Below are 20,715 nucleotides of genomic sequence, written 5' to 3' on the forward strand. Positions count from 1 at the left end.
GACTTACCCAGGGGGACGGCAACCAGCGAGTAGCATAGGGAGTGATCACACCTGATTCTGTTGCCCAGCGCTCATGGGTCCTTCTCATCTAGCTTAAAATGGCTGCACTTTACCCCCCCCCCCCCCCCCCCCCCCCCCCCCCCCCCCCGCCATCTAATTCCTCAGAAATGTGCGTGGCCTGTGAAGTTGGAATGTTTCATTCCAACTCATTGGAATGAGTTGTCTCATTCCAATTCTCGTTCTTGTTGTGCAAGAGCCCTCTATGCACAACAGCTACCTCATGGATTTCCTAAACATTTGTCCCTCACTTCTCTGTGCTGTGGTCCCTGTGAGTAACCCTCACTCGTCAAGCTGTGTGCCCCAGACTTGTTACACGTGCCCAGGGGGGCAGGAGCCTGGGACAGTGGAGAAGGGCTTTGGTACCTTTGTCTCAGGGCTGGATGCCTGAAGATGGCCGCCTGCTAACCCTGCCATGCCTAGGCCCACGCTCCACTCCACCTCCTTCTATTTGGCAAAGCAGCCTAGTAGAAAAGGAGGAGCGAGGAAAAGAGGAGGCCTTTGTGTCATTAGGAGGTGGGGATTTGACCTGAAGGGGACTGTCCTTGCCTGAGGAGATGGAACCTCCCGGGAAGGCATTTTTCTAGTCTCTGGGCCTTTGCTTCCCAGGCTTCTGGTCGCTGGGAGCCCACATCCGCCCTGCATCCCCGCCCACCCGGCCCTGCCGCAGGAGGACGAAGAGCCTGACTCCCTCAGTAGGTCTCTTGTAGCTTTTGAGGATCCGGAAGTGTCCCCTGTGCTGGGAATGGAGAAGGAAAGGCCTTGAGCAGTTAAGTGCTCTGCCAGTTCACAGCTCGAGAGGTCCTTTATTTAGGCCTCTGGAATTTTCTGGAAGCTTGAGAGCTCCTAGACAAACCCAGTCTTACTAACCTAATGGCTGTCATCTGTCCTCCTCCCTGTCCTTTTACCAGTGCAGCACAGGGGTGGGGGAGGGGCGGCTTCCCCAGAGAAGCCTTTTGTGGCCTCTTCTCCCCAGGGCAGACAGCAGGGGAGGCCCCGCTGCCACCGACACTAGTCAAGCCTTTTGCTCTGGTGGCCTCAGTGGGCACGCACGGTAGCCGGGAGGCACTAGGCCTGCTTGGAGTTGGGCCTCGGTCATCTAAGGGCTAATCTGGGAAACTGAGGCTTGCTGGCTCGACCGACTCCCGGGGTACCAGCCCCCGGGTCCAGTCCACCTGCTGCTGTCCGAGCCCCAGCTCCAGCACTGCCCTTGCCGGGCTGGGTCCAGCTCACGTGCTCTTATTTCCTCCGTGAGGCCAGTGAATACACCACTTTCAAGGAGCCACAGTGTAACTGCTTAAGAGCAAACAACATCCTAGAATTCAAAAGTGCAAGGCCACGTGTGGCTACGCGGGCACAGCCTGAGGATTCTTCAGGTGAGCGTGGCCTCCGTGCCAGCTTTCAAGACAATGATAACTGTAAGGGCGGCCATAGCCATCATTTATGGAGTCCTGACTCCTAGACAGGAAGCAGTGGACTTTACAAACATCACTGAGTGCAGTGTAGGCACTATTATTATTCTCATCTCAAGGGCAAGGAAGCAGCTTGAGAAGGTCAGCCAAGCTGACGTAGGCAATAGGAAACACAGGATTTCAACCTAGGACTGTCTGATCCCAGAATCCTGGCCATGAACCACTGTTCATGAATTACGTTCAATGTACTCCTGCTTTTTTGCATCTTAAATGTGCTCGATTAATTTTATTTTTCACTTTATGAGTAGTGAACCACATCAATACAAAAACCAAGAAAATAAGAAAAAGTTCCCTAAATTCTACCTCATTTATTGAATTGAGGGTAGTTCGCCTTTTCCATCTATTTCCTGGCCTGTCTGCACAACATTGGATCACCGTATACAGTTTTTATGCTGCCTTGTGATAAATGGTGTGGTAGGAGATTAAACAGGACTCCCAAGTTCATGCGTGAATGCGTAAGAAAGAGAGAGAAGTAGGGTCAAGATGACTCATGAAACTTTTAGCCTAAAAGGAATAACTGAATCAAAGAACCAAAGTGTTTGGGGCGCGTCGGTCACTCAGTTGGTTAAGCATCCAACTTTGGCTCAGGTCATGATATTGCAGTTCGTGGGTTCGAGCCCCACATCGGGCTCTGTGCTCACAGCTCAGAGCCCGGAGCCTGCTTCTGATTCTGTGTCTCCCTCTCTTTCTGCCCTTCCCTTGCTCAGGCTCTGTCTCTCTCTCTCTCTCTCTCAAAAATAAACATTTAAAAAAAAGGGGGGGAAGGGAACCTTAAGAGTTAGGAGACTTGAATTTTAATTCAAGTCTACTTTGTTCCCTCTCTATTTAACACAGTGTATGTTTCAGTGGTAGGAGTGGAAGCCTTCCTAGGGGGCATGGCAAGGCCAGAATGGACTCAGAGATGTGCAACCAATCATAGTCCAGAGCTTACTAATAACTACCCAAATGACATTTCTTTCGGGTCCTCAGTTTGACCATCTATGAAATACGGAGTTGAACCAATTGACCATAGGACCCGTCTTATTTTAAGAGTTTTACAACTATAAAAATATTGATGGTGATGTCTTTGAGGATATGCAGTCTTTAATCATATGTTCTGACTTCAACAATGCATCTGGCCCTATAAAATTTCCCTGGAATGACCCAACCCCCGCCCCACCGCCCCATACCTTGACTGGGTTGGCTCATGTCACTTTTTCTTGGTGTCCACCATAAAGAGCAACAGTGGTTCCCTATGAAAAGTGTCCTTAAGGAGATAGCTGGACCCTCCCCAAGTCTGAGTTGCTAGGAATCATTTGGCCTTGCAAATTCAAGCCAGGGGGGCAGATGGAAGCACTGAGGATTCAGCACTCCTCCTAGTTCGGGCCCAAGTGCAATGGCAAACATCAAGCCCATGAGTCTTCCTCTGAGCTTCCGTGTGTGTGTGTGTGTGTGTGTGTGTGTGTGTGTGTACACATATAAATTCATTGTATTGCATATGCTCAGATTTAACTAGAAAAAGATGTTCGTTTTTTGTTTCTTTCAAAATTAAATTTCTTCTGGCATTCACAGGCACTGAAATCAGAAGGGAAAAATGTTTTGTTCAACTTGAAAATGTTTTTCAAATACATAGCAGTTTGACTTTAGAGGCTGGGAAATGACATCCTGGAGGTTTTTCCAAAAACTAACTCGGAAATTAGCAAGTTATGAGAAGCAGTAAACTCGCTTCTTTTTAAACGAACACTGCTACACAAATAAAAGCTAAATGAGGGAAATAAGGGAGCTGATTTCTTTTATGAGGCCATAACAGAAGGTTCAGTCAAAGGAGAAAATGAAACTCTGGGTTTAATACGAACACTACAATTGATATTACACACCGGTATCTGGGTTGCCGGTGGGAAGTGAGCCCAGCCCAGCCTGACCACGCCCCCATCAGGGCTTCTTAAATGACGGCTTCCTGAAATAAATCAAGGCTGAGCAATTTTCAGTGTCTGTCTACATAATTGGGGAAAACATTTAGCTAGAAAGAATGGACACAAGGGGACAGACGGAAAGTCTCCATTTTTCTCTAGCCAACAAGGATCACAGTGTGGATGTTTAATTAGAATTCATTAAAAAAAAAAAAAAAAAGATGGGGCTCATTCACTTGGGTAAGCATTCCAAAGAAGCTAAATGTTCTTTGAGGCTCTTGCCTAGTGGGGGCTGGATTCAGAAATGAAAACCTAAATTTGTACTGTAGAAAGCAACGTAGAAGACTGGATTTTATGTTTAAAAAAAAAAAAACTAATCTACAAAGAATGTTTGACTGTTTTCCCTGGGGACAACTAAAAGGGTATGTTTAACACTGAATGGACTAAAGAACTAAACCTCTGTCAAAAGCCTGAGTTTCGGGAAATCAGGTGCTTGTCTTTATTTAAAACCATCTCAGTAACCTCAAAGGGTGTTTAAGGTGTGCTAATCTGTTATCTAGCTCTCCTATGGATATTTTGTATAATTTTATACCTTCATAAAGAATAGTTTAAGGAAAATCTATAAAAGAGTATAAAACCACCTAGAGCCTTTTTAGGGTGTCCCCTTTAAGATTAAAATATGAAGAGCCATTCACAAGCTGGATCCTGGTTCAGAAAATATCCTTGGAAAACGGCACGGAAATCTTGGTGATTGAGATTATCCTGGAAAAGCCAAGGTGAATGGATACCCAAATCAAAACCCAATGGCAAATACTCTTTGGGCGACACTTTGGACATTTCCCAGCCTTGGTGATGCGAGACGCTGAGGTCATGTGCATTTAAACACCAGACGTTGATACGAAGTGGAAGACAAGAATGGTAATGTTTTGAAGGCCTCTCTGAAAGCATCTGAATCTTGTGTTCTTGCGGACACATCAGGCCGAAGTCTCTACCTGTAGTTTTTGGTTTGGGGATCTTGCAACCTTAAACACAATGCGTTAGCTATTGCTACCAACACCTCGTTCATAAACTACTCCGAGGTGCGCCCCTGCAGAGCCTGGGGGGAAGAAAGTAAAAGATGATGAAAATGTGTGCGCCTCTGAAGAACCAGGAGATAGATGGTTCTCCAGTGTAATTGGTCTCATGCCAGCATTTCACAGCTGCCATGAAAACAGCTGGACGTAAGCAGACACGGTAACATTTCTGTGTCTAAAACATGATGGCAGATGGGGGTGGGGGTGGACCCTGCTTAAGGTTCTCTTTCCCTCTGCTCCTCCTCTGCTCGCGTGCGCTCTCTAAAAGGAATAGATAAAAATTACAAATAAACATAAATAAAATATGTCAGAAGCATGTTATAGGTTCCACACATAAGTTCCATGAGTCCTTCATTGTTTCTAAAAATAATATTAAAAATAAAGAAGGCTGCAACTCCACAGGTGGCATAGCACATCCAGATAGAATTCCTTTTCCCCCACCCCGGAAAATGTATTCCTATCTTAATCTAACATCATTTTGGTAAGATATTTAATACCTGTATTTGCTATGACAAAACTAAGGATGTGACGTTACTAATCCTTCTCAATCCGGCTGCTTGCTTAGGCCGTCATACTGTGTCCAGCCTAAAATAAAGGGCCTCTAGGGAGGAAAGGGAGAGTCTTTGGAATGCACCCGGCAGGTTAGGCTGTAGGTGGTCGACGTAGAATATTTGTGGATGGGCAAATGCAGCCCTTTAGGAAAGTTCCAAGAAGAACAGTCATAGAATGAGTCACTATAACATATACTGGATAAACGTAAGCAGGCTTTAGATTTACAGACATTTAAATGTTTGGTAAAGACTGGGTCATTTTTTTTTTCTTTTAAAGGAAAGTTTGCACCTGTTTGCACAGTGACCCGAATTCTGATTTCGCCTAGCGTCAGCTTCTCAGAAAGCTTCTGGCAGTTTTCTTCGGCTTGCACTTAACCTAAGATGGTGGTTTGAGGGCCTTGAAGCATTTTGGCAATGTCAGAGCTGATCTCGTGGTACTTTCACCAAAGCACTTTCTCCTACAAATCAAAACCTGGTTAGATAAAGTGCCCAAGTTCTTCTTCCCTTTCTTTGACTTCTAAGCCAAGAGTATGGCCAGACTCAACCTTCCAATTCCCATTTTTGTCTTGTAGATTCTTTGAACTCTGTCTCCCCTGGCCAATCTGCACAATACCTGGCTTGACCAAGCTTGAAACTTCTCTCCATCCCCAGGCCCTTGAACTTTGACCCACATTTACCCCAAACAACCCCCCCCCCAAAAGGGCCCTCCTGAGAATAAACTGAGCTCAGGGTCAACATCTCTGATCCACTGTCCTGTCCACCTCCCCATACCCAGGGAACATTTTCATTCCTCCCTATCGCAGAAAAGCCCTTCTCTGGCTAGTCTTAGAACACTTGCAGAACTCTGGACCAGAGGGGTTACCCTATTGCTAGAGGCCTTTCCCCTCTTGCAAATAATTCTTTCGAATAAAGCTTATCCTTTCCTATATCCAGATTTGGGATTTGTTTGATAGAGACAATAGCGAATTCCCCCCTAGAATACCTTTATGTGACTACCCTATCATTCCCTTTCAAATATCATTTTGTGGCAAATTTTAGTTTGTGTTTACTCCCCCTTATGCAACATACAATCTTCTGTATCGCAGAAGACCTTCCAGGAAGGCGTTTGAATTTTTCCTTTAACCAAGACAACAAATAAATAACAAGAACAACAACAACAAAAAATGAGGAGGGGGAGTCATTTTGTTTAAGGGTTAGTATTTAGCCTACACTTGGGACTAGATGAGGAAACCAGGTAGAGATCTAAAGACTGCTGCTGGAACACGAAGTGGGTCCCTGACTTTATTTTTATAGCGTCAAATCACAAGCATTAGATATAACTGATGAGCTTATAATAGAGACAGTTGACTCTTGAACAACATGGGTTTGAACCATGCACGTTCACTTATTTGTGGATTTTTTTTTTTTGATAAATACAGCACAACACTGTAAATGTATTTTCTCTTAGGATTTTCGTAGTGTTATCTTTTCTCTAGCTCAACTTAAAGGTAAGGATACAGTATATAATACACATAACGTACCAAATATGTGTTACTTGACTGTTTATGTTATCGGTAAGGGTTGTAGTCAACAGTGGGCTCTTAGTAGTTAAGTTTAGGGGCAGTTCAAAGTTACCCATGAGGGGCACCTTGCTGGCTCCATCAGTAAAGCATGTGACTCTTGATCTCAGGGTCGCGAGTTTGAGCCCCATGTGAGTTAAGAGTTTACTTAAAAAAAAATTTTTTTTTTTAAGTTGCACATTTTCCACTGGGCCCCAACCTCCACGCTGCTCAAGGATCAACTCTCTATGTAAATGTAACTACAAAAGCATCTTCCACAACCAAATATTATGCTATTTGTGTATATTCTCCTCTTTTATATATTTTAGAGCTGGCTTTCCCAGCATTCATGAGAACCATTGAGAACCTGCTATTTAGTACCTCCTTCTCAGGGGGGTGGGGGGGGCACAGATAGCCTATTACCTTGTCTTATTACTGTTTCTAATTGAATAAATAGTTCACAAAGAACATGGATTTTAAAAAGTGCTGTATCACTTTAAAATAATATATGGAAAAACTATTCGTTCTATTAGGACACGTAGGCCATTGATTAACGACATCAACTGTGTGTTTTACTTTATATACTGGTTAATTCAGGGACCTTGATCTCACCAGATGCATGCTCAGGTCGGTAGTAATCAGTCATACAATTTCTTTTTAATTTTTTTTCATGCTTATCCATTTTTTTGAGAGAGCGAGAGAGAGAGTGCGAGTGGCAGAGGGGCAGAGAGAGAGGGAGACACAGAATCTGAAGCAGGCTCCAGGCTCTGAGTTGTCAGCACAGAGCCCAACACAGGGCTCGAACTTACTAGTTGTGAGATCGTGACCTGAGCTGAAGTTGGACGGTTAACCGACTGAGCCACGCAGGTGCCCCAGTCATACAATCTTTTGTTCACTCCAGTAATTGATCCTAGAAGTTACATAGTATTGAAGAAGACATTACCTAGTATGTTACATAAGATTCTCAATTACCTCCTAGAGTACTGATACAAGCTATAAACCCTAAATTATTTACCAATGTAAGTGACTTATTGACTTATTTTTTCACGAGGTTGCTAGATCCGAAAAGCAGGACTTTTTTTTTTTTTTTTTTTTTTTAATATTTATTTACCTTTGAGAGAGAGGGAAAGAGAGAGGGTGAGAGACAGAAGCCAGGCAGGCTCTGTACTCTCAGCATGGAGCCCAGCATGGCGGGGCTCAAACTCACGAACGTGAGATCATGACCTGAGCCGAAACCAAGAGTTGGACACTTAACCGACTGAGCCACTTAGGTGCCCCTAAAAAGCAGGACTTCTAAATCAAAACATCTAAATGATCTCCCTTAACATAGGGAGCTGTGAAACAGAAAAGCTACAAAAATAAACACAAGCATCTTAAAACAGTTCATGTCCACTAGGTTTTCACTTCTCAGATTGATACATTTTCTATTTCTTTCAGTGTGTGTTTTTGAGAGAAAGAGACGGCGTGTGAATGGGGGAGGGGCAGAGAGAGACACACACAGAGGATCTAAGCGGGCTCTGAGCTGTCGGCACAGAGCTGGATGCGGGGCTCCAACCCACGAACTGTGAGATCATAACTTGAGCCGAAGTTGGACGCTTAACCCCCCTGAGCCACCCAGGTGTCCCTGAGATTTTGATACATTTTCTAAAGCAGTGGGCACAGCCATTCTCCTGAGAGCCACGGATTATCCATTTATTCATCCAGTAGAGATTTTTATTCTATACCCTGCACTTGTAACTTCCTGTTTCCCACATCTCTGGCAACACTCCCTCAGTTTGAGCCTGCGTCGTCTTTATCTGGCACTATCACATTAACCTTCTAATTAATCTCCTTACAGCTATTCTTAGGACCCTCAAATGCGTCCTGCCCACAGTGTTTGGGTGACCTATCTCATGCAGTAGGATAGCACACTACTCTTTAAAGCATGCTAACATCCAAGCACCGTAAAACTACCCGTAAGGTCTTTTACAACTGGATTTCTGCCTCAGTCTCGACCCTTAGCCCTTCCTCCTGCCCATTCTCTGGAATCACAGAACTCCTGATGACCCACACTCCCACCCCTGGCTATGCATTTGAGGCGTATCGTGCTCTGTTTTCTCCTTTTTTTCCTCTTATTGCCACTGCCCGTCATGATGCCACCTCCCCTGCCTCCTCTGAGACTCAACACTGGCATTGTCTAAAAACAAACACAAAAACGACAGCCTAGACCTTGTATCTTCATTCCCTACCAGATGGTTCCTTATAGCCACTCAAATCTTTGGGTGAAATGAATAAAGGCTGTTTCTACAAAGATGATTTAAGGGCTGGCCCCCTACAGGGGACAGTCCTGTAAAGAAGTAATTAACTGTTCAGGGTGCTCCAGATATGCTAGAAAAATCCACAAAGTACTAAGATAGCACCCTTGAGATCTTTTTAAAATGGAATTTCCCCCCATCTGCAATGGCTCCTCAGTGTCCCTGATGGAGAGTCAGGGCGCGAATTTGGTCGAGAGTCCGTCCAGGTTTTTTCGGTGTGAAAGTAACAATTCCGTTTGTTTCTGAACTGATAAATATTTGAGCCCGAAACCAGATTTTTATTTGCTTTCTAATGAGAGTGTCAGATCTCCTTTCTTACCTTGTCATTGCTGAGCAACAGCTTAAAATTTAGTCATTCATTTAACCAACATCTGATGATACTTATATGCTAAGTGCTGGGGAATAAGCAATGAACAAGACCGACCCCAGCCTGCTTTCCTGGGATTTAGGAGTAGGCAAAACAGACAGTATTAAGTAAAACGATGCAGTAATTGAAGACTGTTGGTATCGTTTGGGCCACAACCACGGTGAAAGCAGAGACCTACTTGAAAGAAGGTGGTCAAGAAAGAGTGCTTTGGGCTGTTTCATTTAAGTTAAGGCTTGAAGACTGAGGAGGCAGAGGGAGAAGCTGGCAGAGACTTTTAGGCTGACACGGGTGGCGAGGGCAAAGATTCCAAACTACACCAGGCACTGTTCCAGACTCTGGGTCGCAAACAGAGTAGGGCATCCGTTCCAGGTGAGGATAGGGCCAATAAAACAGAAATACATAGTCTAAATGCAGGCAGCGTGAAATTCTACGGAGAAAAAGGAAAGGTGTGTGGAGAGGTAACTGTGTTAGGGAAGGAGGTCAGGGAAGGCCTTTCTCAGAAGGTGGCATTTGGGCACAGGGCGGACTTGATGGACAGTTCACTTGCAACTCACGTGTAAATGGGTTCATGGCAAATCTAGAATGTTGCAACCTTAGCGGTCTTTCTGATTGATTTCTGTATTCGTTTGGAAACCGGTGTTCCCAAGCAGCCTGAATGGCCCATCAGGCAAGGCCCTCAGATTTTTAAGAGCATGAATCCACCTTCGAATTGGCCTTTTCCATCTTCGAAACAAAACTTGTGCTGCGATTCAAATCCGTAAGACATTTTGTTGAACGGTAGTTTTGTACAAAGACAGGCTTTGCTCACCACCGTACGGGCCTCCGCCTTCCTGCATGTGGCAGTAAGAGAAAAGGGTTCAGGGATGTGCCTGTTGGCCCAGAAAGCAGACACCGGCAAGGCTCAAGTCAAGCCTCTCTCATTACAAAGGGTCACGGGGAGGTTATAGCCCTGGTCACAGGCCCATTTGGGGGCTGCTGACTGCGTGATCAACAGCCCTCCTAATAGAGTTAATCACTCACTGGCCAACTGGACAATCAGTGGCGCCCTGCTCTCCTCTCTCCATGTCGCCTATATTCCTCCAGACTCCTTCCTTTGCCTCCTGCAGAGAGCAGGCGTCAGGCAGGGGACCCTCTGGGATTCCTGGCCCTTCCTACTCAAAGACTGGCCCTTCAGGAGAGTCCTCTAACTCCAGGGGAGGAGAGCCCATTCTTCTCCGCCTGGGAGAAAACTTGCAATGAAACCCTTCTGCCAGAGATGTAGAGGAAAACAGCAGAGATGGGGCGTCAGAGGAAAAGCAGACCGTGTTTTCAGAAGAAAGACATCACTGTAGCCAAAATGAAGAGGAAACTTGCTTTTCAGAGATGATGGGCTAGAGAATATTTACACGTCTACACCCCCTTGTCAAATGCAGTATCATGTTAGTTTTTAGACTATGTTCATTTCGGGAAGTGGTGAGTTGCAGGTTTTTTGGTTTTTTTTGGTTGAGCTCTAAAAGTTGGTGTTATTATATTTAAGCCAAGCAAGCCCTTCCATAGAGCTTACTAGAACCAGAAGTCTCTTGGCAGAGAGGCTGAAGGATCAGGAATTCCGGTGCCCCAGGTTAGAACTTAGAATGTTAAGGTCTCACGCTGGGCTGGCTCAGAGTATGTCTGAACCCTTTGGTTGGCAGAAAGGAACTGAACCAGTCTGGCTGACTGGCTTCACGCCTTTGGTATGAGAGCCTCTACCTGAACGTCAGAGCTTGGGTACTCTCTCCTGTACAGAAGACTGTCCAACGTTTAGACATTTCCCAGGAGAGAGGTTAAATCTTAGACCAGGGCCCATTACATTTACAAATGGATGTGTAGTTGCTGTTTCCAGGGCTGGTGATGGTGGGGGAGGGGAGCAGTAGAAAAATGACCGTGTGGGTCCTAATTTTCATGAGAATGCCTCTTTTCAGTTTGGAGGGAAGAGAAGTATAACCAGAAAAGTGGGGGGAGGTGAGGAGTATATAAGGGTATCGATAAACACATAGCCGATTGAGGGTATTATGGAGATTGGATGCTTGGGTCTGTAGACCCCAAACTGACTTGGCACACGGAGCTGGCTATCATGTTGATAGTTGTTCAAAAACGAGTATGAAATCGGCCTTGGCCAGTGTTGATTAGCACGGCCAGGGATGTCAAACTGAAAATTGGAAATAGATGTTTGGCTACTCCCCCGATACATTGAGTAGATAGATACGTAGCCAGGGCGCCCTCACCAAAAACTGACGTCATCTGCATTGTCGTAAGTGAATTTTCTTCCTTACATCCTATGATTATGGCTTCCATAATTTTGTTAGCTTGCATATTGAATTTTTATTCGTATGCATTTCCTTAGCCCTCCATTTCCTTCCCAGCCTTTTAACTGGTAATTTTGTTTGCTCAGGGACCATAGCACAAGAAAGCACCTCATAATGAAACAGTGCTTCTCCCATGAATGCGCAGTCGTTTGAGCATGAGGCAATGTGGCCCGCACTACAGAGAACAGCCAGGCCTGAAGGTCTGGGACTACCGTCCACCGTTCCTATCACCAGTTAGCTCAGTGTTAAATTTCTTGCCAAGTAAGAGAAAGGGGAAGATTTGGACATATGCGACGGGAACCAAATCCAGGCAAGCAGAAGGCCCCTAACCCTTGTATTCCCTCCAACAAGGACCATTGGCACAAATCCTTCCTTAAGACCGCTTTCCTGATTAAAGATGGTTGTAATCCCTTGGAGTTACCGTGGCATTACATGTGCCTACACCAGAAGCCATATTTCTTTCTGTGCGGTGCGGTCAACTGGTCCTGTGAGAGGCAAGCCACTGAGATGCGGTTGACTGTACTCAGAATTTGGATGGATGAGGTTGTGTGGCTTGACTCCTTGGAGTCTTTAATCCTTCCAGAAAGAAAATCTTTTGTGTTTCCCTTGAGTGACCACCATTCCGATCTTTTCTGAGTTGTGTAAGAATGTAGACTGACAGACTCCCTGGGTGACCCGCTCTCCTGAACCTGCAAGAGCCATCTCTTTACAGGAAGCCAACATAAAATGACCCAATTCCGATCAACTGTGGAAGGAGAGCCTGTGGTGTCCTGAAAGACCAGGTGTCCAGGGTCGGTCCCTTAGCCTAAAATCAGGCTCAGGGTCTGTCAGGTCAGCGTGATGGCCTCCCCGACCTTACCACCTCCAGAGACTTCCTCCTCCACAGATACTGCCGTAGAAGGACAGGCAAGGGCAGTGTGATCACATTCTCTTAGAGTAGTTCAAGGCTACACTCTCCGGAGCTAGAGAGATTTCCAGATCTACTGAGCCTGAATCCCATTTTAATCCCAATCAAATCCCATTTTAATTGCTTTTTCCAATTGAATATTTTTCCTTCAGGAAATTGACACACATCACAGAAACACAAGTACATTCGTCTACGTGGCTCTTTTTGTTCTAGTAAATGTTTGGGGTTTGGTGGAGCTGAAAGGGGACACGTAAGAACATTTGTTTTGATGACCAACAGTTTTTAAGACAGATGCTTTATGGTGAAACACAAGTTACCTAGGTGGCCAATGACCAGGGTTTTAAGAAGGGTCTGGGCAGATATTCATTGTGTCCCTCTCCTAAGTTTTCCCATTTGCTGGGCCCACTCCTAGAATACGAGTGATCGAATTGTGGGAACGTTTGTAAAACACGGATGAAACACAGAAATTGGCCTAGGTGAAGTGAATTCAGTTTTGAAAAAATCACCGGGAATTAGGGTAGGTACACAAAAACATCTTGGGAAAATTGAAAGATCAAAAACTGGTCACTAAATATAACCTACTGGTGTCCCCTTCTTATATTTATGGAGAAAAATAAGAGAGTGATTTGCCAGTGTCCTTTGAAGGTAGAAACTACTGTTCTCCCGAATTACGGCCAGAGCGTATCCCTTATTTGCTTTATCATAGGCACCATATATAGGCTGCTGTTAGCAATGTTGATTTTTAACATCTAAATGGCTCCCAAGCCGACGTAGATCTAAGCAAGCGAGGATTTAGGTAAAGCCAGCAGAAGCTTATTATTAATGCACTATGCTGAAAAGCTCTAGCTTGCTGTTGCTAAAGACGAGAGCCCTGGGGAAAATGATAGCTCATTTTGGAAGCTAATGTTAGAAATGGTACCACTCCCGAGGCCAGGCTAGTGAGCTGCTCATTCAGCTCAGGGATGACCTTGCACGCAGCCTTGGCAGGACTAGAGATTCAGGAAAAAGGGCCATGGACGTTACACCACAGCTTGCCATTCTCATCCGTGACCACCACGGAACCATCATGATCCGTGAACAGTGATGGCATGGACCATGGTCTTAGGTTCCTCCACATTGCCAAGGTCATCATGGAGAACCTTAGCCAGGAGGGCCAACCCCTCAGTCTGTAGATGGCATTGCTGGCAATCTTAAAGGAGTTGTCATTGCCACAGCTCTCTCCCTTACTGAGCATTGTGACATCAGCACAAGGGCTCAAGATGATAACCCTTTGTCTTTACCCTTCGAGTGAGCACCGGCCTTGTCTAAGATGGTGAAGATATCAGTGGGCTCTGTGAGGTATTGAGCACATCACCCCATCTGCTGTTGGTGGGATCTTGCTTCCAGAAAGTGGGGATGGAATTTCCATTGGCTGTCAGCTTTCCATTCTCAGCCTTGATGGTTCCCTGAACACACTAAGGGTAGAATCACTTCTTAACATGTAGTCTGTGTTATCTAGGTCAAGGAAGGAATCCCAGCGTCCACTTTGGAAGCAGGCTGGTGACTAGACCCCTAATACAGGCGTATCCCCTTAGCTCTTACCAACTTTTACCAACATGACGAGGATATGGCTGGTGCCCCATAAAAACGTGAGCTCACTTCTGTTGAGGGGGAACCGAGAGAGCGGCATGAGTTGTGAACATGAAAAAGTAATACATTTTAGGCCACGTCCAGGTAGCAAGGTTGAACAACAACGGTTATGATTGTTTCAATCTGTTTGGTTCCTGAGTTCCAGGTGGCAGGTGACATGAGGTTTAATGGCAAGAAATTCATCCAAACATTTACCTAAATGTCTTCAGCTTCCGATTTCAGAACACAAGAATTTGGATAGTGAGGGATACGTGCATGCTTACTGCCTGTTTGCATCATACCGCATGTATGCATTCATTTAGGACCCAGGCTTTTTGCTGCAGCAGAGGATAAAACAAGCATATAGCCCAGATTAGAAGTAATCGTATGAAAATGAGTGGAGATCGATAGCCGCTTAATTGTATAACTGTGATTTCCAGAGTGCTTGGTAGGTGGGGTGAGTTTCTATTTTTTAAATATGTACAACTTGGTTTTAATTAGGTTGTAAAATATAGCCACGAATCAGGTCATGATTTCACAAATGTTTTACTAGAAGGGAGTAAGCCCACTTGAAGACCAGTATTAAAGAGATAATCGCATGGGTCATCCATGGGTATGGAAGAATCCAGACAGAGGTTTGTGACTGACCGTAGTTTGCAAAGTGTTAACGAGAGCTGGGCAGACTGATCTGGGAGCATGAAGGGGACCCCAAGCCCAGCTGGGTACGAGAGCCACAGACAGGGTCCCTCCAGAGGTCCAGACATGTTCTGGTTAAAGCCATGCTAATCTTGAAAGTACTAAAAAGCCAGTCATGTAGGCTGTTGTTGCCCCATAAAGACCAAGGATGATGCTTGGCTGATTGGTGAAGCTCATTGGCAAAGAATCAGCTCTTGGGCTCTTGGCTCAGATTGCTTGGGGTGATTTTCCTGAATGTGTTGGGTTTCTAACCCGTGAAAAAGTCCCGTTGCAGATTTTACTGTTTTCTATGCAGGCAAAAACAGAAGAGTCTTAGGTTAATAGTCAGCCAAGACTAGAGATGGACTTTCCTTCCAGCTTAAATTCTGAGACTTTTTTTTTTTTTTTTTTTTTTTTTTGCTGTAGCCTAGCCTGGCTGGCTGTGTTACACAGCTTTTTAGCACATACTTGGAGATGGGAACAGTCTGTGGCTTGAATCAGATAAGAAAGTTGAACTTAGTGAGTGACTAACATTTACTGCCTTTTTGCTTTTGGGGGGGGGGGGTCTATAAAAATAATGGTTTTGATCTTTCGGTATTATTTTACCATTTATTTTCCTGTGGTCAGCAGGACTAACAATGAAAACACTTAAAAATGTGAGAGAGAAGGGTCATGAAAAGGAATGTTCTTTGCAATGGTTACACTCTTCTCTGAAGTAAATTGTTGTTGTCGTTGTTTAGAGAGGGAATAGGAACAGGGGAGAGGGGCAGAGTGGGGATGGAGAGAGAGAGAATCTCAAGCAGGCTCCATACTCAGCACGGAGCCCTGATGCGAGGCTTGATCTCATGACTCTAGGATCATGACCTGAGCCAAAATCAAGCGTTGGATGCTCAACCAACTCAGCCACCCAGGCACCCCTTGTTTGTTTTTGTGTGAAAAACTCAAACAGTACACACAGTAGCCACCCCAGACCTTAGTTCTACCCCCTAGTGATTCTATCATCCACGATTTCCCATGTGCCTACATGCATTTATATGTAAATACATTTTTTAAAAATACAAATGGGGTCGATATATACTCTTGCAGCCTGTGGCTTTTTTTTTTTTAATTTAACAGTATATTTCATAAGACTTTTTGAACTGTTGCATAATTTATTTTAACTGGTAGTCTGTCATGGCTATTGAGAGTTGTTTCCAGATTTTCGTGGTTGGTTGATTGGTTGAAGGAGGGTAGGCTTATGCATGATTTTAACTTTTGTACATGCTCTGTAATTATTTAGTATTGAAGACACCCATTCCCGCAGTGGGTACCATTTTGGATGTGACATCTGTCCAGTGGCGAGTAAAGGACACTGGTCTCAGCCTTCTGCTGCACAGTTCATTGGTGAAATGGTAGAGATAAGCATTTGGAAATTTTCTCAGCAGCGGTGACATCTTATTCCCTCAGTCTGAAGGGCAGTCAAGTGACCTCTATTGAGTGCTACATGGATGCAATGGGTTAGGATCATGGACTTTGGGTTCCTTAAGGAAAGATACTGTTTGAACATGTTATTCGTCAGATGCTAGCTGTTGGAGCATGGTGGAAAGACCATAGGATTTGCAATCAGAAAACAAAATTCGAGCCCAGTTCCGCTGCACTGATGGTGTTAACTTTAGCGAGACACTCACCTTCTCTAAACCTCAGTTTCCTCATCCGTAAAATCAGAATGATACGAACATTAAATAATGTCTATGAAAATATACTCCAAAGAATTCCCTACACGAATATTAGGTTATCATTTTACCCAACTCCTTTCTAATAACGAAAAGGAGGCTTAGTTGGTTTGGAGTGACTTTCCCAAAGATGTTCATACATCTGTGACTTAATTACTAATCTCTGTACCCTTAGTGTTTGCCTTCAGAAAGGTCAGAAACAGCTCTGAGCTTGCAAAAATGGAACATTAGAACGGCAAATGTAACTTATTTTACTTTTCTCACCTGTCGTTTGTGCTTTAGCTATTATATCTGCATTTCTACGGGACTTTGAATATGCAAAGACCAGTTTTCTGACAGTCTTCTGTGATTTATGGTGTTTGCTCTGTAATTTCTTTGTTTTGGTGCTTCAGGCATGGAATGAAATCTTATTAGTTTGAAATTACAGTTGCTTCTCTGAGTGACTCACCACCACCCCACCCACACAAACACACACAAGTACACGACACACACTGGAATGGGCTCAGAATTTTAAAAAGTAAAGAAAATAAAGTAATGCCATAAGCATGAGAAAACATTCACCAACTGAAAACAACTTTTCACACTGGCTGTTAGGCAGTGGCCTCTAGAATGTTCTGAAGTAACCATAACAAAGGACTGCTTTTAATTCACTCCCTGATGCCACAGAGCCCTGTCTTCCAGGGAGAAGAGAGGACCGTGTACCAAGTAAACAAGAACATAGCCCCATCTCTTTGTAAAAGTGTTGATCTGAACAGTCTCCACAGCTAAAAATTGCTCTAGCATGAGTCCCCTGGTCCCGGTTTGGAGTAGGTGGATTTTCAGCAGCTTTCTCTGTGCCATGGGCTGTCCCCCACTCAGTGCCCTGCAGAACCGGATGGGGGCAGAGCTGGGCGGAGCTCCTGAAGCAAAGACTATTTGTAGCCCCCATAGCTGCTTATCTGGAATCAATACTGGAAGGTGTTGTCAATAACACTTTGCAACAAAGGACTTCAGGGACACAAGGAAGAGGTGTTTGGGGACCTATTTCGATGTCTAGTGTCTCTCTCTCTCTTTAAACTGTGATGACAGTCACATATCATAATAGTCGCCTTTTTGAAGAGTGTGATTCAATGGTTTTTCATGTCTTCATGTATTCATTACCACCATCTAAATTCAGCCCGTAAGAAACCTCCTATCCCCATTCCCCTCCCCTCCAGCCCCAGACAACCACTGATCTACTCTCTGTCTCTATGGATTTGCCTGTTCTGCACATTTCATATAAATGGAATCATACAATATTTGTCCTTATCTGGCTACGCAGCATACTGTTTTTGGGGTTCATCCCTGTATACAGTCTGTATCTGTCTCTCATTATTTTTTTATGGACGAATAATATTCTATCGTACTGATCTACATTTTGTTTATCCATTCAGCAGTGGATGGACGTCTGGGTTGTTTAAACTTCTTGGCTATTGTGAAGGATGACCCTAAGACCATTCACGTGCAAGTTTCTGTGAGGACCTGTGTTTTCAGTTCTCGTGGGTACATGATAGGAGTAGAACGGTTGGGTATCTGGTCTGTCTTTATCCAAATCATCACATCAGTAACCTGAGAAGAAGGGGAACACGCTTCCTTTGGTTGGACTAAGAAACAAGATGGGTATGTACTGGTGGAGCAGCTATGGTCTTTGGATTACATCTTAGTGTTCTAATCTCCAGCAGTTAAGGAATGATATAACTAATTCCTGACTTTTTAAAAAATAAACCCATGGGTAGGCTATAAATCCCAATGACTCGAAATGTTTCCATTTTGAGACCTGAGGGACACACTTTTGTTAGTGTCATTCCCCCATGGTAGAGGATAGCTGGAAGACAGACGTTAACATTTATCAAAATACGTGTGTGGATGGAGGACAGGGGGTTGGGGGGTTGGGGGTGTAATTTGAAAACAGACTCTTGTTGCTCCCTGTGTCATACAGAGGACTTAGCTTTTATTATAACAACAGTGGAGCCTTTATGCCATGAGAATGGGGATGCTTTGGGTCGGAGCGGGGAGGACAAGTGGGGGGGGGCACCAGGCGATCTCAGTGTATAAAAAAGAACGAGTAGCTGCTTGACTAGTAATAATGTTCTTTCAAGGATCCTCTATTTTCAAAACTATCCAGGTTTCATTTATACTAACGTGAAGAGTAAAGTATTGTTAATCTGAGATGTGTTAAGACACAGTGAAGGTGGCCGTTGGGATTGTAATAGCTAGACAGGGCTACCGCACTAAGAGAACACGCACTGTTTTCTGTGACTGCGCCTGATGGGCCCAGATGTTAAGAACAGACCCCAACTTAGAAGTCCTTCCATGCCGGTAAGACATGTTTTGTGTTGACAGAATTGATTTACTAGAAAAGCCTTTTGTCCTCTTGGGATCGACAGTAGACTATCCAGAGAAGTGGATTTTTTTTCCCCCACCTGTATATTTCCTTTATCTTGTAATCAGGGCAGAAGTAAGCAAATAGGCTAATTCCTCATCACAAAATGCTACAGGGCCCCAGCACCGTGCAAGGGACCCAGACAGTTTGCTAAAGCGTTAATGATCTATAATTGCTTCCTGCCTTGCCTCCTCTCATGGATTTTTCCTTTACACATAGGCCTTTGGGGCCTCAGTCCAAAGGAATGTGATGGATGATGGAACTTAATTTGGTCCCTTTAGGTAGGAGGGCCCTTCAACAATACAGAGTGAAGCCCTCCATTTAGGGCAAGCCATGTCAAGTTAATCATTATACTCTTTAACTGCAAACTAAATGGAGAAATGGTTCTCTTCTGCCATAGTACTCTTTTTAATAGACTTTATTTTTTAGAGCGGTTTTAGGCTCATAGCAAAACCAAAGGAAAAGTATGGAGACTTCCCATATACTCCCTTGCCCTCAACCAAGCACAGCCTCCCCATTATGAACATCCCACACTAGAGCGGTACATTCGTGAAAACTGATGACCCTAACTGACACATGATAATCACCCAAAGCCCACAGTTTACAGTTCACTGTTGGTGTCGTACATTCAATGGGTTTGGACAAATGTGTAATGACACGTATCCACCATTATGGTATCATACGCAGTAGTTTTCCAGTGTTCCACCTATCCTTCCTCCCCTCCAATGTCTGGCAACCTTTGATTTTTTACTTCTTCACAGTTTTACCTTTTCCAGAATATTCTATAGATGGAAGCATCTAGCATGTTACCTTTTCAGATTTTTTTTTTTCACTTAGTAGTAGGGATTTAAGGTTCTTCCACGTCTTCTCATGGCTTGAAAGCTCCCTTCTCTTAGCGCTGAGCAACACGCCTTTGTCTGGATGTACCACAGTTCATTTACCCGTTCACCTGCTGAAGGACATCTTGGTCACATCTGAGTTTGGGCACTTAGGAATAAAGCTGCTATAAACACTTGTGTACGGGTTCAATGCACCCAATTCATTTGGGTTAAATACCAAGGAGCACGAGTGCTGAATCTTAGGGTCAGAGAATGTTCTGTTTTGTCAGAAACCACCAAACTGACTCCCAAAGTGGCCGCGCCATCTGGCGTTGTCATCAGTGATGGATGAGAGTTCCTGTTGCCCCACATCCTCACCAGCATTTAGTGTTGTCAGCGTTTTAGATTTAGGCCATTCTGGCCAACAGGCATATGAAAAGATGCTCAACGTTGCTCCTCATCAGGGAAATACAAATCAAAACCGCACTCAGATACCACCTCACGCCGGTCAGAGTGGCTAAAATTAACAAACCAGGAGACTATAGATGCTGGAGAGGATGTGGAGGAACGGGAACCCTCTTGCACTGTTGGTGGGAATGCAAACTGGTGCAGCCGCTGTGGAAAACAGTGTGAAGGTTCCTCCAAAAGTTAAAAATAGATCTACCCTATGACCCAGCAATAGCACTGCTAGGAATTTACCCAAGGGATACAGGAGTGCTGATGCCTAGGGGCACTTGTACCCCAATGTCTATAGCAACACTTTCAACAATAGCCAAATTGTGGAAAGAACCTAAATGTCCATCAACTGATGAATGGATAAAGAAATTGTGGTTTATATACACAATAGAGTACTACTTGGCAATGAGAAAGAATGGAATCTGGCCCTTTATAGCAACGTGGATGGAACTGGAGAGTGTGATGCTAAGTGAAATAAGTCATACAGAGAAAGACAGATACCATATGCTTTCACTCTTATGTGGATCCTGAGAAACTTAACAGGAACCTATGGGGGAGGGGAAGGGAAAAAAA

At 44.4% G+C, this 20,715-nt stretch overlaps 1 protein-coding gene across 9 annotated transcripts in view; it reads left to right on the forward strand.

Moving 5' to 3' along the window:
* SGPP2 (sphingosine-1-phosphate phosphatase 2) overlaps positions 1–20,715 on the forward strand; it is a 109,473-nt gene that overhangs the window by 54,589 nt on the left and 34,169 nt on the right. The window contains exon 1 of one of the 9 annotated variants that reach the window (XM_042995445.1): positions 10,905–10,953. The exons of 7 other annotated variants lie outside the window; for them this stretch is intronic. The gene's annotated coding sequence lies outside the window, so the exon portion shown is untranslated. Of the gene's footprint in view, positions 1–10,904; positions 10,954–13,739; positions 13,811–20,715 lie in introns of those variants that run through there. One more of the 9 variants, XM_042995443.1, reaches the window with a different exon arrangement.

Source organism: Panthera tigris, chromosome C1 (assembly GCF_018350195.1).
Source record: "Panthera tigris isolate Pti1 chromosome C1, P.tigris_Pti1_mat1.1, whole genome shotgun sequence".
Classification (NCBI taxonomy): domain Eukaryota; kingdom Metazoa; phylum Chordata; class Mammalia; order Carnivora; family Felidae; genus Panthera; species Panthera tigris.